The sequence below is a fragment of the Trichosurus vulpecula genome, chromosome 8 (assembly GCF_011100635.1).
Source record: "Trichosurus vulpecula isolate mTriVul1 chromosome 8, mTriVul1.pri, whole genome shotgun sequence".
In the NCBI taxonomy this organism is placed as follows: Eukaryota; Metazoa; Chordata; class Mammalia; order Diprotodontia; family Phalangeridae; genus Trichosurus; species Trichosurus vulpecula.
The window spans coordinates 198980355-199001549 of record NC_050580.1 but is presented as its reverse complement, the minus strand read 5'-3'; the positions used below and the strand labels follow the sequence as shown (position 1 = coordinate 199001549).

Genomic DNA, 21195 nt, shown 5'->3' with positions numbered 1-21195 from the left:
AAAGCCCCATGGGAGGCTATACTTCCCAATTGCAATTCATGATAGGAAATTATATTTTGATAGGTAGATGTATTATAATAAGATAGGTACAAAGATGTCTTTATGGTGCTCACATCTAAAAGCAAACTAAGGATATTTAATATGTAATAAAATGACACTAGATGACTTGACTGTGTCCTTTTTGATGAACCGATTAATTTAGAAATGTAAATAAAGATCTAGGTAAACATGATCCTAATTCATAAGTAATAATAATATATTACCTATGGCCTAGAGCTTTCCAAAACTCTAAGCTCAAGAGAACTGGGTATCCTCCTAGGGACAAAACTTCTAAAAGAGTAATTTTCTCTCTGGAATACTGCCCCCATTCAAAGTTACTACAGGAAAACTGTTGAAAGCAATTCTCTTTTCCCTGGACTTGTACCGTACAATGCCCTTGCTCTCCAAGCAGGACACTGCTCAAGAATTATGTAAACAAACAATCCTTTTCTTTCCCTAAGTAACAAGTTTCATTAGGAAAACTCTTTTTCTCCCACAAGGTCTGATCCTGGAATTGTCTAACTTGGGCTAAGTGGGCACAAACATGTATTCTTCTTCCATTTATTTCTGCAGGAAGCCTCTCAGTGCCCTGGCTGCTACTATCTCTTGAGCTGGGAAATTCTAGTGCCAAGATTTTTTCTCTTAGTTTGTGTACAAGCACATGCAAATCTACTATGTACTTCTTCAGGAATCCTAGTGATGCCCCAGCCATTGTTTTCTCTTTGGCTATGAATGTTTACTTAGGAATTGTATCTCTGACTCATGCTCAGAAGCTATAAGTAAGCACATGTAACATCGGAAGTTTCCTAGGTTTTCTTGGTAAGGTGCTAGCGGGCATGCCCAGTTCCATGGGGCTACCTCTTAGATGTCTCCCAAACAAGATATCTCCATCCAAATCTCATTGGGATAATTGGAGTGTTCATCACAAAGAGGATTCCCTTGATCAATCCTCCTTACAATAACAATAGTTAGCATGTATACAGAACTTCATAAAATGTTTTATATAAACCATCTCATTTGACTCTCACAACAACCATGAAGTATGTAGTATATTTCCCCAATTTTATATATAAGGATTAAGGTCTGAAAAGGTTAATTGACTTGCAACAGGTTATACAGTTAGGAAGCAGCAGAACTAGAATTTGCAACTAGAGCCTCTGAATCCAGATATAATGTTCTCTCCACTATATTACGACTGCTCCTCTAAAAATAATTGTCTCATTTCTTTCCTTAAATACAGATGCTTCACAGGGTAAGGGAAATAGGATCACAGATTTAGAACTGGAAGGGACCTTAGAAATCATCTGATCCAAATGCCTCATTTTTACAGATGAGAAAGCTGAGGTCCTGGAATGTTAAATCACTTGCCCAAGGTTACATAGGAGGTAAGCAGAAGAGACAGGATTTGAACACAAGTCCTCTACTTCCAGAAACAGTGCTTTTTTTTTCAATGTGCCCATTAGTCTTGAAATTCCAGGGTCTAATCACAGAAAAGACACCAATAACAAGGTATTAATCTGACTGTAAAATTTCAGCCATGAAAGTGAAGGCAAGCCGCTTATCCTCAAAAAACACTTCTTGCTATTTCAAGAAATGAAAAAGGTAACTTTATTCTCTGAAACAGGTAGGTTCACGGTGACTAAATGTCAGATTCTCCTTAACAAATTAAGTAAGGAGGTAATGGTAAAAAAAATATTTTTTGTCTGTATCATATCTAATTCATTCAAATATTTATTGAGCACCTCCTATTTACAAAGGTAATATGGGTGAGTAAAAGATGAATAAGACACAGTTCCTGAATTCAAGGAAGGAGTTGATAATGTTTACAATCTAGTAGGAGAAAAGTACCTCTACACACATAATTAAAATTCTGTCAATATGTGATAAATATCATGACATTACCAAAAAAGTTCAGATAACACTTTTAGGTGTGCTGATCAGCCTAACTTTGTGGAGGAAATGGCATTTTAGTTGAGACACGAATGAGTAAGATTTCAATAGGTGGACATGTGGGAGCGAAGGAGAGAAGTTCTCATTCCAAGCAGATGATTGGTATGAGTAAAACCAGCAGAATGCAATGTATGAATGACATATAAAAGATGGCAGTTTGACTAAAATAAGAGGATAGCCATAGGGAAATAGTGGAAGATAAAGCTGGAAAGGTAGGCTGAAGTACACTATATAGGACTCTGAATGATGCATAAGGATCTGGATGCTTTTTCTGTGGGGTAATGAAAATTTCTAAATAGGAGAGTGTGAAGCAGTATCTCAGGTAAATTAATCTGGTGGTAGTATACTGTATGTATATCTCACCGGTCACATTTGCTCTTCTTTCCCCCAACATTGTTTTCAAAAACTTTGCATACCAGTTACTTATAAATTCAATATATTAAAAATACCAGTTTTCCTTTTATCTGTTTCACTTACTTTTATATAACATTTTCTCTTCTGACAAATTCTTTTACATATATGTGTATATATGTATACATGAATATATATGTTTAAGCATTTCTGCTATCCAATAGTCTTTACCTAGAATACAGATTCTCTAATCTTTTCTTCCCTTTTCTTTTAATAAAATTCTATGTTCAGCCACTGCTAGGCATATATTCCAAAAAAGTCAATGACAAAGAGAAAGATATCACATAAACCAAAATGTTTATAGCAGCACTGTTTCCCCAACAAAGTAAATGCCCATCAATTAGAGAATGGCTGAACAAATTCTGTCTCTTCAACTGTATCTTGCCTCCTTTGTTTTTCCAATCGTCTGATTTCAAAAATGTTTTACTTAGGTAAATTCCAAATGTTGCTGTATTACCTCCTCCCAATTCCCTTTTCTTGGATATGTACTATCTTTTCTACCTCTTTGAATAGGAATTTGTTATGTATACACTTCATGTATTTCTGCTTTGTCCTAGTTCTGTTTCGTGCTGCCTACTGATGTTTTTATCCTCAAATGTGTTCATTTCCACTTTATAAATAACTCTCCGATAATATTTCTTTTAAAACTACTTTTCTGGTTTTCTCTTCTTGTATTCTTGGGTTTGAAACTCCACTCTGCTGTTTTCTTCATTGGTTAATTTTTGGTACTTCCTACTCAACGCCCTTTTCTCAAGACATAGTTGAAATACCCTCTAATGCCATCCTCCCTTCTTATCAGGTGAAGAAAAGGCACTGTATCTATAAAAGATTTTTTTTACTTTCAAATTTCCTTTAGGCAATACACATATTTTCAAATCTGATCTCCCCAATTTACAACCGTAATTATAACTCTTCCAAATCAGATGACACATTTTGAACATCTACAATATGTATTAAAAGTCTGACCCCTAGTTCTAGTAAGGCAGCTACACTAATGCATTTTTGGTGGAGCTGAAAAGTGGTCCAAGTGTTCTGGAAAGCAATTTCAGATTATACAAAAAGAATGATTTAAATGTCCAAACCCTCTGACCCAGAGATTCCACAGCTAGGCATATATTCCAAGAAGGTCAATGACAAAAAGAAAGATATCATATAAACCAAAATGTTTATAGCAGCACTTTTTGCCCAACAAAGTAAATGCCCATCAATTAGGGAATAGCTGAACAAGCTGTGTTATATGAATGTAACAGAATGCTATTGTGGTATTTCAAAGAAATTTCAATATATGATGAAGCATGGGAAGACTTTTATTAACTGATGCAGAGTACAAAAAGCAGGATCAGGAAACAATAGACATGACTACACAATGTAAATGGAAGAACACAATAAAACAATCAAATCTAAATTCTGTGAATTGAAAATAACCAGACGTGGCCTGAAGAGGAGATATGAAAAGGCACCTCCTCTCCCCCCACCTTTGCAGAGGTGAAGGGCTATAGGCATGGAACACCGTATCTAAAGTTAAACATTTTTGACATGTTGGTTAGTTTTGATGAAGTGTTTCCCCCCTCTCTTTTATTCTATATTATGAAGAATTGTTCTGGGAGAAGGAGGAGGAAATATTCATTGGGAAATGTAGATGATACCAAAACAAAAGATAGCAATAAAAATTATTTTTTTAAAAAATCCCACCCCATTTGGGATGGGATACTAAACTTCTTTGGAGAACATTTTGCTAGGTCCTTCATGTGAGAAATTACATTCTTCTTCAGCCCTTCTTTACTAAAATTGTAGTTTTACTTATCTCATAGCCCCATAGGCTACACTAATACTACTTGTAAGATTTGTAAAACATATTCCTCCTTTAAGCTTTATAATTTTAATTAGTTTTTCAAGGTTTCTTTTGAACTCCCCTTTTTTTCCCCCTCCTACTCTCTTAGCCTTGTTTCTCTCTACCTCTTATACTAAATTCTATGTCAGCTTCCTCCTGCTTCTTTGGGGCCTTACTTTCTATACACAGTGAACTGGTTATTCTTGTTCTTTCCCTCCATTCTTTTCTTTAGGATGGTCTCTCTATCCCTTCCTTTCATTTTCTGTGACCTTTGTAACAGATCCATTTCTTCTGAGGCAAATATTCCCCATCTCCTTTTAGTGACAACCATATTCTCCCTATTTTTATTTTGTTTCTAAGCACCTCTTATACACCAGAAACTACTCTCTGTCTTTTGCTTTGGCACCACCCATGGAAACCCATCTTCTTTATTTTCCTCCAGCTTCCTGACACCCAATGTTATTGCCCTTTTCTTATCTTATCTTTCTTATCTTAAGAGGATTCCCTGAATAAAAATGGACATCTGTTACCCATTCTATTTCATTTTCCTCTCAATTGCTGAGTTGCTTTCATAAATATGTCCTTCATAAATATGTCCATTCATAAATATGTGCAGTAAAAACCACAAAGGTCACTTGTAATCCTCTTTTTACAAACACTGTACGGTCTACGTTACCCTCATCTGAAAAACTAGGATGATTTTGTGAACTACATTTTTGTCTTTGATTAATACCCCTACATTCAATTGAATTCAATAATACCTGCCTAAAAGGAGTTTACAATCTCCTGAAGTATACAACTATACATAAGTAAGCCAGTGCAGTCTCCTTTAAGCAAGAAGAGAACCCAAATGACAAAGAAATCAAAGGTGATTCCACAAAAGGGGTGGCAACTGAGCTGAGCATTGAAGGAAAGATTCTAAGAGATGAAGATAGGAGATTGTATTCAAAGCATGGGATGGCCTGTGCGAAAATATGGAGATGAGGGATGGAATATTAAGCAGGGGAACAATTAGTTGATAAGTTTGGCTCTAACACAGTAGATTGCATGAGCAGAAACAGAATGAAATAAGGCTGCCAGAAAGAAAGAGAGGTTGGAGCGGATCATAGAAGGCTTCAAATACCAGGCTAGGGAGTTTTCATTTTATCCTAGGGGCTACGATAAGCCACTAAAGTTTTTTTGTTTTTATTTTTTTAGCAAGAAAGTGACATAGTTAAACCTGTACCTTGGAAAGATTATTTTGTAAGCTTTGTGGAAGACAGATTGGAGAGGGCCTTCATTTTTGAAGAGGACCAATGACATCATGATGAGATGAATGATAGCTTGACTTGCGAATGAATTGGATTTAAATGAGGCACAACTGCACATGTCATCAGCCTCATTCTCTTTTCCAAAGTCATCAAAGTCTAGTGGCAGGACTCAAGTCAAGGATTCTGGCAATAGCCTGGGATGCAGTGGATGACTGTGGTGTTTTCAATGTCTCTAAGCTCTAAGAGCCTGCTTCTACCACTTTCATGGCCATTGAAACAAGCTGTTCTCATCCACACATTCTGCCAGAGGAAGTCTTCACTAGACATACCCCTAGGTCTGAGGCCTGTTGGTTACCCTCAACCTGATTTAGTCCATTTGCCAAGATGGTTTTACTAGGGTGTGGCTGCTGCATATGCGATAGCTTCTTGGAGACACAGGTTAAGAGTTGGGTGACAGGTGGATACCAAAGGTGGATGAGTGGAAAGGGCTCAGCAAGCCGTTAGACCAAAGGTGTTAGTCTTCCCTGAACATCCCATATACTTAATAAGCAAGCTATCAGAATAGTCTAGATTAGAAGTGTTGATGGTTTGAATGAGGATGGCTGCTGAATAAGTAAAGAGAAAGAAACCACTTACACATCTCGAACAGCTAGTGGGCAGCTAAGTGGCACAGTGGATAGAGTGCCAGGCCTGGAATCAGGAAGATTCATCTTCCTGAGTTCAAATCTGGCCTGAGGAACTTCCTAGCTGTGTGACCCTGGGCAAGTCACTTAATCCTGTTTGCCTCAGTTTCTTCATCTATAAAATGAGCAGGAGAGGGAAATGGCAAACCATTCCAGTATCTTTGCCAAGAAAACCCCAAATGGGGTCATGAAGAGTTGAACACAACTGAAACAAATGAATACCAATAAGTCTTGAGTGAGTTACTTAAACGCCCTAAGTCTCTGTAAAATGAGGGGGTTGGACTAGATGACTTTTGAGGTCTCTTCAAGTTCTGGAGCTACATTCCTATGTTGTAGAGAGAGAATTAATGAGACTTGGCAACTGATTGAATGTGAAGAATGCAGAAAAAAGGAGATGCAAGGAAGACTAAGCTTATGAACCTGGATGACTGAGAAGACAGTGATACAGAGGAAGTTCAGACGAGAGAAAGATTTATTTTTCAGCCTAAAGCTCTCTTGATCAGATTCACCCACTCAATAGCCTCAATCTTCTCAGCAAAGGAGATAAAATCATCAGCTACAAGTGTGAGGGACCAGCGTCTGATTCAACACTGAGAGGTGAAAAGTTCTGGAACAGTCACTGTGAGGAATAAGGCAGTCAGTAAGAGGGGATAGAGGGATTACTGGGCAGCAGTCAGGGCTCAGCTAAAGCTATGCACCATACATTTTAAAAAACCTTTTCTTTACTGACATTTTAAAAATCACGTTCATTTCTGAATATAGCCATCCATCCTATGGTACCCAGAGACCAGGTATACATTGTTTGTTTGTTTTTTAAAGGGGAAAAAAAGTAGTTCCAGTAAAGCACATAAATCACGTCTGACAGCATATGCAATATTCCATACTCACAGTCCCCCTTTGTAAAAAGAGAAGGGAATACTATACATTTATTAAATCAATTCAACTTCATGACTTTTTCCAATGAAGTTCTGCGCTCAGAAGAAGATAAGAAATCAGATGGTTAAATCTAACCCAAGGTTGAGGATTAGATCATGTTTTATCAGTGTTAGAAGAATGATGGTTTCTAAGCTGGGAGCTAGTAAACATTAAAATGAAGGACAATGCAGTCAAAGTTGGAAATGGAAGCTAGTGAAACCAGAAAAAGTGGGAAACAATGGATAACACAGAAATGAGAGAGTGGGAGAGGTAAAATGATAGAAGGTGTGGTCAGGGTAGACTTTTTAAAAAATTTTGTGGACTTAATCATACATAAACATAAATATTTCAACATACAAAGAACATTGAAAGCAGACAGACATCGCAACCTTCTGTCATCTAGTTATTTTAAATCTTACATTTTATAATTGTATGGTTTTATAATTTATATATTTTAATCATATTAAATATATATTTATACATAAATTTAACAAAGTAGTAACAAAATCACTCTGTTTGTGAAAGGTAGTCAATATGAACTGAAATTTACTACATGGAATAAATTCACTACAATAGGATTCACAGGAAGAGTTTTTGAAGGATGGTGGCAAATGGTTCAGAAGTACAGTGAGGAGTAATTAGAAGCTAATCCTCCCAGCCTTGTGAATCAAGGGAGACTAGAAGACTGGCTTCTAGTAGTGACAGTTGAGAAGTAACTAGGGAAAATCAGATTTTGCTTAAATGGAGGAAGTAGAAGGGATGTTGGAGAAAAAGTTCCTGGAAGCAGAAGAGTATGATGAGAATAGAGTGAGCATTTCCAGAGGATCTAGTGCCATAGGGCTAAGAGAAGGGCAAACCAAGCTGGAGTGGCTTGGAGGAGTACAGCTGGTTTGAACAGGAATGGGAATTGAGGAGAGACTGGTAGCTGGTATCTCTCTCTCTCTTTTGGTGGGGGAGGAAAGATTTGCAAAGTGCTTTGCATATATTATTCTATTGTAGCCTTACAACAACTCTGAGAATTAAGTAAGCCAGGAACTGTTATTTCCATTTTAAAAGTGAAGACTCAGGCTTAGAAAGGTAAAGTGAGTTGATCAGGCTTACAAAGCTAGAAGTATCAGAGAAAGTATCTGAGTCCAGGTTTTTCTAACTTCAGGTCCAGGACTCTACACATTAGGCCAGGGGAACCTAGATCCTCTGATTCCAAATAAGTAGCTCACACAACACAATCCTGCCAAGAGCTATGATGTATGTACACAGGAAATTAGATTTGGCTTAGGAAAGGGAAAAAGAGAGCCAAGTTCAAAAAAGGTAAGTAAATAAGGAAGCATTGAGGTAAATAAACACAACCTTGTTTTCACAAGTTTAAGAAATTATCTCGTCATTACATGTGGGACAAATTGGCCTGAGAAAACAAAAATATTAACCTGCTGTTCGGCAGGAGTCTTTTGGATAGTCTTCTAAATGCAATAGTGGAATTACCAACATGAGACACAAGAATTCTTGGGGTGTGTGCATGTATGTGTGTGTGTGTGAGACAGATACAAAAGGACACACACATGGAGAGAGCAAGACAGAGAGAGACAGAGAATGACAGAATTCCTACAGACAGTGACAGAGAAAGGAGAAGAGACAGAGAGACATGATGACAGAGCAGAGTGACAATGACATAGAAAGAGACAGAGACACCCCACTGTTTTCTTCCTCTAGGTCCCACTTCTGAATCCTGGCAGCTTGCCTCCTAAGGATGTCAGACATGAAATTTTTTTTTCCAAAAAAAGCAACAAATAGTATCATAAAGGAAAAGAAGCCATTGCATCAAACCTAAATTCATTTGCCATACATTTAAGGCTTTCCATTACCTAAATCTCACCTCTTCATGTGTTACTGGACTCATTCATAAATGACTGAATGAAACAAAAAGCATTTTAAAAATACTATGTGCTGGACACTATGGCAAGTACTAGGGATACAAATAAAAAAAGACAGGTCCTGCCCTAAGAAACTTATAATAACTAAAAGAAAGAAGACATATGTTATGGTGGCCAGGAAAGGGGCTTCTGGTCTGATAATTCCTATGGATAGTAAACTGTCCTTTCTAGAATCAATGGTACTGTTGATTTAATTGTTGTCACCAAACCAAGAGGTAGGAAAGAGTGGTGGGGGTGGAAGGGAAGGAATAGGGTATCAGAAGGCAAAGTGACCTGGGAGCACTAGATAAGATATGAAGCATAGTTTGATCTACCCTGGGGCTGACCTAGTTTAAGTGTGCACTTATTTAAGACAGATATCCTCAAGGTAGGAATTCTAACAGTGAATATATTAACTTCCCCAAGGATTGAGTGAATGGATTATGGAGGTCTAATGTATAGGGTAGTCGTCCAGGTGAGGAAAGCAGGGCAGAAGCAATGGAAGGAGGGATGGAAAGATGAAATGTGAAGCAATCTCATCTAGTCTGGTCTGGGACTGGCTAGACATAGTAGTCCAGCCAAGTTTATGCTCTTTCAAGAGTAGTAGGAACTCCAAAGCTGAGTAAATTAGCTTCATGGTCATTCAATTGAGATCAGGTTAATAATAATAATAACTAGCATTTATATATTACATGAAGGTTTGCCAAGTGTTTTTTTTTATTTTTTTTATTTTTTATTTTTTTTAATTTATTTTTATTTTTATTTATTTTTTATTTTTTTATTTTTATTTATTTTTAGTTTACAACACACGGTTCTACATAATTTTGAGTTTCAGATTTTCTCTCCTCCCTCCCCAAGAGGGCATGGAATCTCATATAACTACCACATACAACTTTGCATTGAATTAATTTATACACTAGTCAAGTTGTAGAGAAGAATTATGTCCAATGGAATGAATCATGAGAAAGAAGAAACAGAACCAAAAAAACAAACAAAAAGAAAAACTAAAACCCAAAAACAAAAACAAAAGAGAAGAAAAAAAGGGGGAAAAAAGGCAAGCATAAAGTGTGCCTCAATCTGCATTCAAACTTCATAGTTCTTTCTCTGGATGTAGATAGCATTCTCCATCGTGAGTTCTTTGGAGTTGTCTTTGTACCTTGTGTTGCTGAGAAGAGCGAAGTCTGTCAGGGTTGGTCCTCACGGAATCCATATATCTGTGGTTGTGTATAATGTTCTCCTGGCTCTGCTCCGCTCACTCAGCATTATGTCGTGTAGGTTTTTCCAGGTTGTTATGAAGTCCTTATCATCCCCATTTCTTATGGCACAGTAGTATTCCATTACCTTCACATACCACAGCTTGTTCTGCCATTCCCCAGTTGATGGGCATCCCTTTGATTTCCAATTCTTGGCTACCACAAAAAGAGCCACTATAAATATTTTTGTACTTATGGGTCCTTTTCCCGCTTGTATGATTTCTTTGGGATACAACCCTAGAAGTGGTATTGCTGGGTCAAAGGGTATGAACATTTTTATAGCCCTTTGGGCGTAGTTCCAAATTACTCTCCAGAATGGCCGACTCAGTTCACAACTCCACCAGCAACGTAACAATGTTCTAATTTTCCCACATCCTCTCCAGCATTTATCATTTTCCTGTTTTGTCATTTTAGCCAATCTGACAGGAGAGATGTGGTACCTAAGAGTTGTTTTCATTTGCATTTCTCTAATCAGTAGTGATTTAGAACATTTTTTCATATGCCTATAGATATCTTTAATTTCTTCCTCTGAAAACTGCCTGTTCATATCCTTTGACCATTTCTCATTTGGGGAATGGCTTGTATTCCTATATATTTGGCTCAGTCCCCTGTATATTTTAGAAATGAGGCTTTTATCAGAGATACTAGTTGTAAAGATTTTCTCCAAATTTTCTGCTTCCCTCCTAATTTTTGTTGCATTGGCTTTTTTCGTACAAAAACATTTCAATTTAACATAATCAAGATTATCCATTTTGCATTTTGTAATGCTCTCTATCTCTTGTTGGGTCATGAATTCTTTTCTTTTCCATAAATCTGATAAGTAAACTATTCCTTGCTCTCCCAAATTACTTATAGTATCAGCCTTTACTCCTAAATCATGAACCCATTTTGACTTTATTTTGGTATATGGTGTAAGATATTGGTCTATGCCCAGTTTCTGCCCTACCATTTTCCAATTTTCCCTGCAGTTTTTGTGAAATAGTGAATTATTAGCCCAGAAGCTGGCCTCTTTGGGTTTATCAAAGAGTAGATTGCTATAGTTGTTGACTTCTCCATCTTGTATTCCTATCCTATTCCACTGATCCACACCTCTGTTTCTTAGCCAGTACCAGGTAGTTTTGATGACTGCTGCTCTGTAGTACAGTTTAATATCTGGTATGGCTAGGCCACCTTCTCTAGCATTTCTTTTCATCAATACCCTAGATATTCTAGACTTCTTGTTCTTCCTGATGCATTTTGTTATTATTTTATCCAGCTCAGTAAAATAATTTTTTGGTAGTTCAATTGGTATGGCACTGAATAGATAGATTAATTTAGGTAAAATTGTCATTTTTATTATATTAGCTCGGCCTAATCATGAGCAACTGATATTTTTCCATTTATTTAGATCTGACTTCATTCGCATGAAAAGTGTTTCATAGTTATGTTCATATAGGCCCTGGGTTTGTCTTGGCAAATAGACTCCCAAATATTTTATAGTGTCTACAGTAACTTTGAATGGAATTTCTCTTTCTATCTCTTGCTGTTGGGCTTTGTCAGTAATGTATAGGATGCCAAGTGTTTTTCAAATATCATTTCATTTGATCCTCACAATTGGAAATTAGGTATTAATATCATCCCTATTTTACAGATGAGGAAACTCAGTTAAACAGAGACTAAGTGACTTGCCCAAGGTCACATAGCTAGTAAGAGTCTGAGGCAGAATGTGAACTCAGGTCTTCCTGAGTCCAAGTCCAGTGCTCTAACCATAACTGTAAAGCACCGTATTACATAAATCAAACTGGCAAGATAGTTAAAAATAATAATAATGAGGAATTAGGTACTCAGTGACAGCCTTCACCAACTAGACTCCCAGACTTGATTCAACTAATATAATCCTTTCAATATCAGAACTCCCTTGGTGTCAGATATTAAACTGTACTATAAAGCAGCAGTCATCAAAACTACCTAGTACCAGCTAAGAAACAGAGTCGTGGATCAGCGGAATAGGATAGGTACACAAGATGGAGAAGTCAACAACTATAGCAATCTACTCTTGGATAAACCCAAAGAATCCAGCTTCTGGGCTAAGAATTCACTATTTCACAAAAACTGCTGGGAAAATTGGAAAATGGTAGGGGAGAAACTGGACATAGACTAATATCTTACACCATATACCAAAATAAAGTCAAAATGGGTTCATGATTTAGGAATAAAGGCTGATACTATAAGCAATTTGGGAGAGCAAGGAATAGTTTACCTATCAGATTTATGGAAAAGAAAAGAATTCATGACACAACAAGAGATAGAGAGCATTACAAAATGCAAAATGGGTAATTCTAATTATGTTAAATCGAAATGTTTTTGTATAAAAAAAGCCAATGCAACAAAGATTAGGAGGGAAGCAGAAAACTGGGAGAAAATCTTTACAACCAGTGTCTCTGATAAAGTCCTCATTTCTAAAATATACAGGGAACTGAGCCAAATATATAGGAATACAAGTCACTCCCCAATTGAGAAATGGTCAAAGGATATGAACAGGCAGTTTTCAGAGGAAGAAATTAAAGATATCTATAGGCATATGAAAAAATGCTTGAAATCACTACTGATTAGAGAAATGCAAATGAAAACAACTCTTAGGTACCACATCTCTCCTGTCAGATTGGCTAAAATGACAAAACAGGAAAATGATAAATGCTGGAGAGGATGTGGGAAAATTGGAACATTGTTACATTGCTGGTGGAGTTGTGAACTGAGTCGGCCATTCTGGAGAGCAATTTGGAACTATGCCCAAAGGGCTATAAAAATGTTCATACCCTTTGACCCAGCAATACCACTTCTAGGGTTGTATCCCAAAGAGATCACACAAGTGGGAAAAGGACCTATAGGTACAAAAATATTTATAGCAGCTCTTTTTGTAGTAGCTAAGAATTGGAAATCAAGGGGATGCCCATCAATTGGGGAATGGCTGAACAAGTCATGGTATATGAAGGTAATGGAATACTATTGTGCTATAAGAAATGGGGATGATAAGGACTTCATAACAACCTGGAAAAACCTACACGATATAATGCTGAGTGAGCGCAGCAGAGCCAGGAGAACATTATACACAACCACAGATATATGGATTCCGTGAGGACCAACCCTGACAGACTTCGCTCTTCTCAGCAACACAAGGTGCAAAGACAACTCCAAAGGACTCACGATGAAGAATGCTATCTACATCCAGAGAAAAAACTATGAAGCATGAATGGAGATTGAGGCACACTTCATGCTCGCCTTTTCCCCCCCTTTTTTTCTCTCTTTTGTTTTTGTTTTTTGGGGGTTTTTTTGGTTCTGTTTCTTCTTTCTCAAGATTCATTCCATTGGTCATAATTCTTCTTCACAACTTGACTAGTGTGTAAATAAGTTCAATGCAAAGTTATACGTAGAAGATATATTGGATTCCATGCTGTCTTGGGGAGGGAGGGGAGCAGGAAGGGAAGAAAATCTGGAACTCAAAATTATGTAGAACCAAATGTTGTAAACTAAAAATTAAAAAAAAAATTAAAAAAAAAACAAAAAAAAGGAAAAAAATTTAAAATAAAATAAAAATAATAAAAAAAAAGAACTCCCTTGGTGTCAAGGGTTCCAGAAAAGCATTAACATAAATGCTGCAACCGGCTTAAGAAATATCCACTTTGATTAAATACTGCAGACATTAAGAATAAAAAGAATAGTTTGTTCAACACAAGGTCTGGAAAAGGTAAGAATAATAAAGAAAGAAAAATAGTAAGGTGTATATGGGTTTAAGTTCCAAGTAAAATTTCTATCCCTTGGACCCCATCCTTAAGACTGTGCACTTGTGTGTCTGTCCATATTTCTCTTCCACTCTTTGTAAAGTCTTCCTGGTGGTAACTTTAGCTTCCTCCCTCCCCCTTGCAAGTTTGACGGCCAAGAAGATTGGCTCCTCCCATGCTGTCCAAACCAAGGGTAATACAACAGATTAAACTCTATCTCTTTATGTTCTTGGCATAAGCACCACAAAATCTTTGAACCCAAATCAATTATGTTTCAATTGATACTGCATGTCAATTGGTGTCATTCTATCATCTCCCATCCAAGAAGAGTAGTAAGCTAAATGTGGTTACTGAAGTTAAGAGTATCTTTAACGATTGCAAATCACCAATTCTTAGATTCCTTATACTAAGGTACAAAGAGCTTTGAAGCAAAGTTATGAGTTAAAACTACTGTTTACCCAACTGGTGCCCAAAGAGGCTAGAAGGTGAGACCTCAGGCACTAACTTAAAAGGGTCATAAACACAAGGAAGCTTGCATGTGTATAGCAGAGTAATAAACATTAACTGCCACAATGTGTTCCACAACATTTGATATTTGTAGTTCTATGCACCTGTGCATAATGTAATGTTCATACTGTTCATAATAAGGATATATCTAATATTTAGGACTTTAAAAACTAAACTGCCAACCTCTCTAGGAATATAAGCAAACTGATATTGTGCCACCTCTGCAGGAGCCTTCTTTGGTTTTCCCACTGGCTAGTATCTTCCCCCAAGGTTATCTTGTGTATGTCCTGAATGCATTTTATAAATACTTATATATGTGCATTTTGTGTGGTTCCTGCCCCCTCCCATCCCCACTGCTTTGAATTTAAGCTCCTCGAGTGCAAAGATTTTTTTTCTTTGAATACTAAACACTCAGCACAGTGCCTGGCACACAGAATGAGCTTATTAAATGCTTGATGATTAACTGCTAGAGGTTATATACATTTATGTATAACTGTGTTGGTAAGTTGAAACTTTTACTCCTTAACATTAAAACCCTTGTGAAGTTCTCCTCCCACCCCCAACCCTATCTAGGTCAACATTTATAAGCAGAAATAGGAGAAAGCTCTAACTCCTTAAAGTAAAGGCTCTATTGTCCTTTCATCAAAAAGGACAACTTCAGGGTCATTCTTTATGGCCTTGGTCAAATTAGTCAGAGACAAAAAAACTACTTAGGATACTTTGTTTTCTACTTATCCATGTAATTCTACTATTTTTCCTTATATACCTAAACTGGGAGCAACTAAGTGGTGAAGTGGATAGAGATCGAGAAAACTCATGTTCCTGAGTTCAAAATTGACCTCAGACACTTACTGGCTGTGTGACCCTGGGCAAGTCACTTAACCCTATTTGCCTCAGTTCCTCATCTATAAATGAACTGGAGAAGGAAACAGCAAACTACTTCAGTATCCTTGGCAAGAAACCCCAAATGGGGTCACGAAGAATCAGACACAACTGAACAACAACAAAAACCTGTAACAATGCCTGCACAAGGCAGGTCTTTTTTTTTTTTCTAAGTGAATCAATTTTATTATTTAAAACAATGAATGTGACTGGTCTCTATTTTCCCATTAAAAGATAAATATTTATAAAATAGTTCCAGAAAGAAAATCTATTGTTATCCTTCCTACAGGAAACATACTAAATATAAAATATACATCTAGGTCAACTTAAATATAACTAGGTTTTCTTTGCAGTAGGATTCCTCTGATGTTGAAGGTTTGTCTATGCCCAAAGGGTTTCTCACAATTTTATATACACACACACACACAAATATATATAGTTTCTCATTCACGTGACTTCTGATGTTTAATAAAAGGTTTCATCAATCTCAAATGCTTACCCTCATTCATTACACACATAGGTTTTCTCAAGAGTATGAATCCTCTCATATTTAATAAGGTGAGAGCTGTGATTGAAGACCCTCACACAAGGATTACATTGGGAGGGTTTCTCTCCAGTATGAACATTATGAAATACTATAATGGATGACAACTGACTGAAAGTTTTTTCACAGCCATGACATTTATAACATTTCTGTCCAGCAAGACTCCTCAGGTGAATAATATCTTGTGGGATGTTTCTGAATGTTTTCCTACTTTTGTTTCATTTACAAGTATTCTCACACATATGGATTCTCTGATCTCTAATAAGGTTTGTCTGCCCAAGAGAAGTATTTTTCTTTGTAGAGCCTAGTTCCTATAGATCAGGGGTAGGAAACCTGCAGCCTTGAAGCCACACGTGGCCTTCTAGGTCCTCAGGTGCAGCCTTTGGACTAAGTTCGAGTTTTACAGAACAAATCCTTTCATTAAGGGGATTTGTTCTGCGAAATTTGGATGCAGAGGACCTCACTTGAAGACCTGGAGGGCCATATGTGGCCTCCAGGCCACAGGTTCCCCACCCCTGCTGTAAATAATACATTTATGCTTCCTAAGTGGAGATAAGAAAGATGAATGATCTCATCCCATTTTTACCACCTCATTCAGCCAATCACTGCCCTAGAATCTCTGGGAACTAGAAAATCAAACAATTCAAATGTACATTAATAGTAGGGACTTTTTTGTTTTAAAAAAGGGAAAACCTTATGTCACCTATGGTGTATCACCGAGGTGAGCTAACACTACCGTACCCCTCTCCCCGACCCTACCTCATAACGCAGGTACTAATATCCTCTTTTCCTTCTCCCACCAACTGATATGAGACTGCAAAGTTTTGTGCTGCTCAAATAATTAGTGTAAAGCTATCTCTGAGACAATCTTCCTGAGGAGTTACCATTGAATTTCCCTACCACCCATTTGAAGAGTTCCCATCTTTACCATCTCCCACCCCTTTCCCCCCACTGGTCAACCTGACATTACAAGCTTCTGTGGTCTTAGAGGTCTTGGTGGAGATCCCACTCAAGACACAAAATTTAAAAGCATTCCACTTCATCTCCATCTATATAAAAGTCTGGAGATGTCTATTAGCCATACAAAGAATATCCTTCAATAAAAACTCATTTAGAGTTTTAGGCCAGCAATTTGTTTCTTTCTTCCACAGGTACAGCAGTTAGTTTATCACAAAATGCCTGATTTAGAAGGAAGCTGCAAGTAAACGTAGGAAGTAACGTTGAATACTTTTCAATGATTTTCTGCAAACCCTCTGTAACAACAATTCAGCTAGCAGCTACTGTGGCTGTATAAGTCCAACAACAACCAGCACAGAGGGCTGCCAACATAGGTTCTTTGATCTGCTTTACTAAGGAAAGTAACTTTAAGGGGTTAATAATCTTACTTTAATCAAATATATAAACTCTTAGTTCAGGACGAAAAGCCAGCAACCTGAACTTCAGAGCAAATACAAATAAATTACAAACATCAACAGTTTAAGACCTTGTCTGATTCAAATCTCAGTGCATAGTAACCAGGGTCCCAACACCTGGGTTTATAAGCTGGGGGGCTCTTAATGGCTGCCCACAGTCTCTTCAAGTCACATGCCACTCTTCCAGTGAGTGAGGGCCCCAAAGGAAGACACCAGCCTCTGGAGTTTATGTATTCTGTTTGGGGTCAAAGGGCGTCACAATATGGGACTCACCCACATGACCTAAAAGCATCACAAACATGCAACTTAAACCCAAGTGACCTAGGGTTTCCCTTGAGGTAAGGAGGTCTTCAAAGACTCCTCATTTAATCAAAGAAACAAAGGGCAGACTCATCAAGGGCACTTGATTAAATAAATGCTAAAAGAGAAAACAGTAAAAGAAAGTCTCACCTTAATTATCAATACACCCTCAAAGTAATCCTATCTCACTTCCAAAAAGGAGCAATGCAGCACTAAGACAACAGGTTGTCCTAGTACTTCAGCCAACCATTCTATACCCACATTCTCAATCACAATTTTTATACAACAAAGTAAAGTCCTGACAAGTTCTCAGAAACGTGAAGACACAAATACATGGCTTTCCTACCATCTGAAGGGTCATTCAGATTCCACTTAGACCCAGCCCCCATGACCAAAGTGAAATGACAAAAGAAAGAGAAAGAAAATAAGACATTGAAGCAAAAAGGGAAAGTATAGTACATAGCTGACTAAGGTACCGTTATTAGTATTCCATACTAAAGATCAGTGCATATTAAAGATGAGAATAAAAGACAACCATTTGGAAGAAAATTTCTATTTGGATTTCAAGCAAATACAATATATGAAAAACCTGTTCCATGTTGAGCTAATAAATAAAACAGAAACTAATAAAATAAGAAATATGACATTTTTACTTTCAAAGAAAGTATGATCTAGTTAGGGAAACAACGTAACACAAAAGTATGAGCATAATACAATACATAATCAAGTATTGAGGGGTGTTGCATAAGTACAAGTTTTAAAAAGGATAAGATTACTAAGAATCAGAGTATCTAGGAAGTCATTGAGCAGGTCCTTAAGGAATATGATGAAGTAGAAAGAGCAATGGATATTGAGTTGGAGGTCCCGAGTCTGAATGCTGGCTCTGCCATCTGCTGTCTATATGACCTCATACTTTTCCGGGCCTCACTTTGTGTAGGATAGAATGGAAGGGGGACAGACTGGAGACAAGGAGATCAGCTATGGGGCTGTTGTAGTAATAAAAATTATATTAAAGGGTTTGACTGGGTTGGTTGCACTAAATACATTAAAAAAAATCAAGCTTCAGAGTTAAATGACTTGCCTATGGGTATATAGTTAAAATTAGTGGTACTGCAGATTCTAGAATTCAGGTTTCACTTCTCCCCGTTTAGTGTTCTACTATTCTATACTACAGTCATCTCTTGGCATTCTCAGGTTTCACTTGGGCAGTTTTGGTTATTTGAGAGTTGGCTACTGATAATTAAATGGGAATTTTTGGAGATTTGCAGAGTACTGCAGAAAATCACAGATGATGTGTGTGTATATATCTATCTATCTATCTATATCTATAAAGAAAATGAAAAAATTAATAAATCATAAATGTATAAATACTGTATATTATTAATCTATTTTATCATCTACTTCAATAAGTATACATACATAAATTTATTACAAATAGTTAAATTTTGTTAAAAGTTTCAGTGCACTATAGAACTACAGGTCCTCTTTAGAAAGACCTCCTCTTTGTCTCTCTACCATCCAGGCTAAATCATGTGATTTTTTTCCCACTGTAATCACTGTATCTTGCATTTGGAAATTGGTGAAGTAGCTGCTGCAGCTACACCAAAGGCTATGATGACTCCACCGTGGTGTGTGAGATACTAATCTGTCTCGCACATGGAAATTGCAACTTTTTATGGGTATAATGTATTGTTTCATTTGGTTTTTTGTGTTAAATAAATATCAGAATTATTAAAAATAAAGATTTGGGGAGCCTAGAGTTATTCATGGTTTTCACATTTAAAGGAGTCCTATGCCCCTAGAGCACACCACCCCCTCCCAAATATCGATGGATGAGTGTATTTTGTCAAATTTGAGATATACCAAGACATTCAAGGTAGGAGACTGGAGCTGAAGATACTGATTCAAACTACATACTAATGGAGGGCAGCTCAGTGGCACAGTGGATAGAGTGCCAGGCCTGGAGTCATGAAGACGCATCTTCCTGAGTTCAAATCTGGCCTCAAACACTTACTAGCTGTGTGACCCTGGGCAAGTCACTTAACCTTGTTTTCTTCAATTTCCTCATCTGTAAAATGAGCTGGAGAAGGAAATGGCAAATGGTTCCAGTATCTTTGCCAAGAAACTCCAAATGGGGTCACAAAGAGTTGAATACAGCTGAAAAACAACTGAAACAATAAATACAACGATGAGCTTGATTTTGATTCCTGAAAAAATTCTAGAACTTATTATTAAAATGGATGGTATGTGAGGATCCACAAAGGGAAGCAATAGATCACTAAGAACTTGCACGGGTTCATTAAGAATACATTATGCTAGACTAACTTCATTTCCTTTTTTTGACATGGTTATTAGACTAGTAGATTAGAGGAATGTTTCACTGAATTTTAGCATAGTGTATGATGAAGTCTTATGTTAGCTTTATAGATGTAATAGAGAATACAGGGTAGACAAAATTGCAGCTGGATGGATTGGCACTACTACAATTTGGGCCCAAAGAATAATTACTGGGTCAACATCAATCTGAAAGGAGGCCTCTCATGAGTACTCGAGGGAATCCGTCCCTTGGTTCTGTTCTGTTTAGCATTTTTATCAATCACTTTGATAAAGGCATAAAAGATATGCTTCTTAAGTGCCCAGATAATACCAGGTGGGAGAGACAGCCAGAATGCTGGACAACAGATCTGAGACTCAGAAAGATTTCAGCAGACCAATACAATCAAATAAGACTAAATTTCAAGTCCACTTTGATTTTAAAAGAACAAGTACATAAATTCAGAATGGGGAGATATGGCTAGATAACAGCTGACACAAAAAGTGAGTTTTATAGTACATCATAATAAGCTCAATGAGTCAATCATGTGACATAATAGCCAAACAAGCTAATTCAATCTTACTTTGATAGGTCCTTGATTCAATTCATAAATATTCCTTCTACCAAAACAGACAATAATCTACCCAAGTCTTTTCATCTTCTGTAATTCCATTAAAATATTTCCGTCAATCCTCGATAGAGGAAGAATGGTATAGTAGATAAAATGCTGAACTTGAAGTCCAGAAGAAATGGGTTCAAATCCCACATCAATCACTTATTATCTGTGCGACCCTGGACTTCATTTAACCTTTTTTGGCCTCAGTTTCTCATCTTTAAAATGAGGGGTTTGGACTCCCTGGCCAGCTCTTATTCTGGCTCTTTTAATGTTTTCTGGATACCAATGCTCCATCTGTCTATCTCTAATTTTTCACCAAATAGTAACTGTTTCTCTTTTGGCCTGAAACCCTGAGGGTCTTCCCCTCCCAGTTTGATTTTTTTTTTGGAGTTTTTATTAAAGGGGCCATCTCTTGATTAACTTCTTAAAGAGGCCTATTCGCTGAATGGGTGTTACCTCACTCAATGTGAGAACCTGAAAAGATCTTAGCCTGAAAGGGCCAGGGTTTCCCACTACATCCTGGCCTATCTCCAGTCATCCTGGTGAATATCAGGCCACTGGACCCAGATGGTTCTGGAGGAGAAAGTGAGGCAGGCGACCTTGCACAGCCTTCCCTCACTCAA

At 37.2% G+C, this 21195-nt stretch overlaps 1 protein-coding gene across 2 annotated transcripts in view; it reads right to left on the bottom strand.

The window, feature by feature from the left end:
* The window catches only part of GOLM2 (golgi membrane protein 2), a 91852-nt gene that overhangs the window by 66831 nt on the left and 3826 nt on the right, over nucleotides 1-21195 (bottom strand). The window lies entirely within an intron of this gene.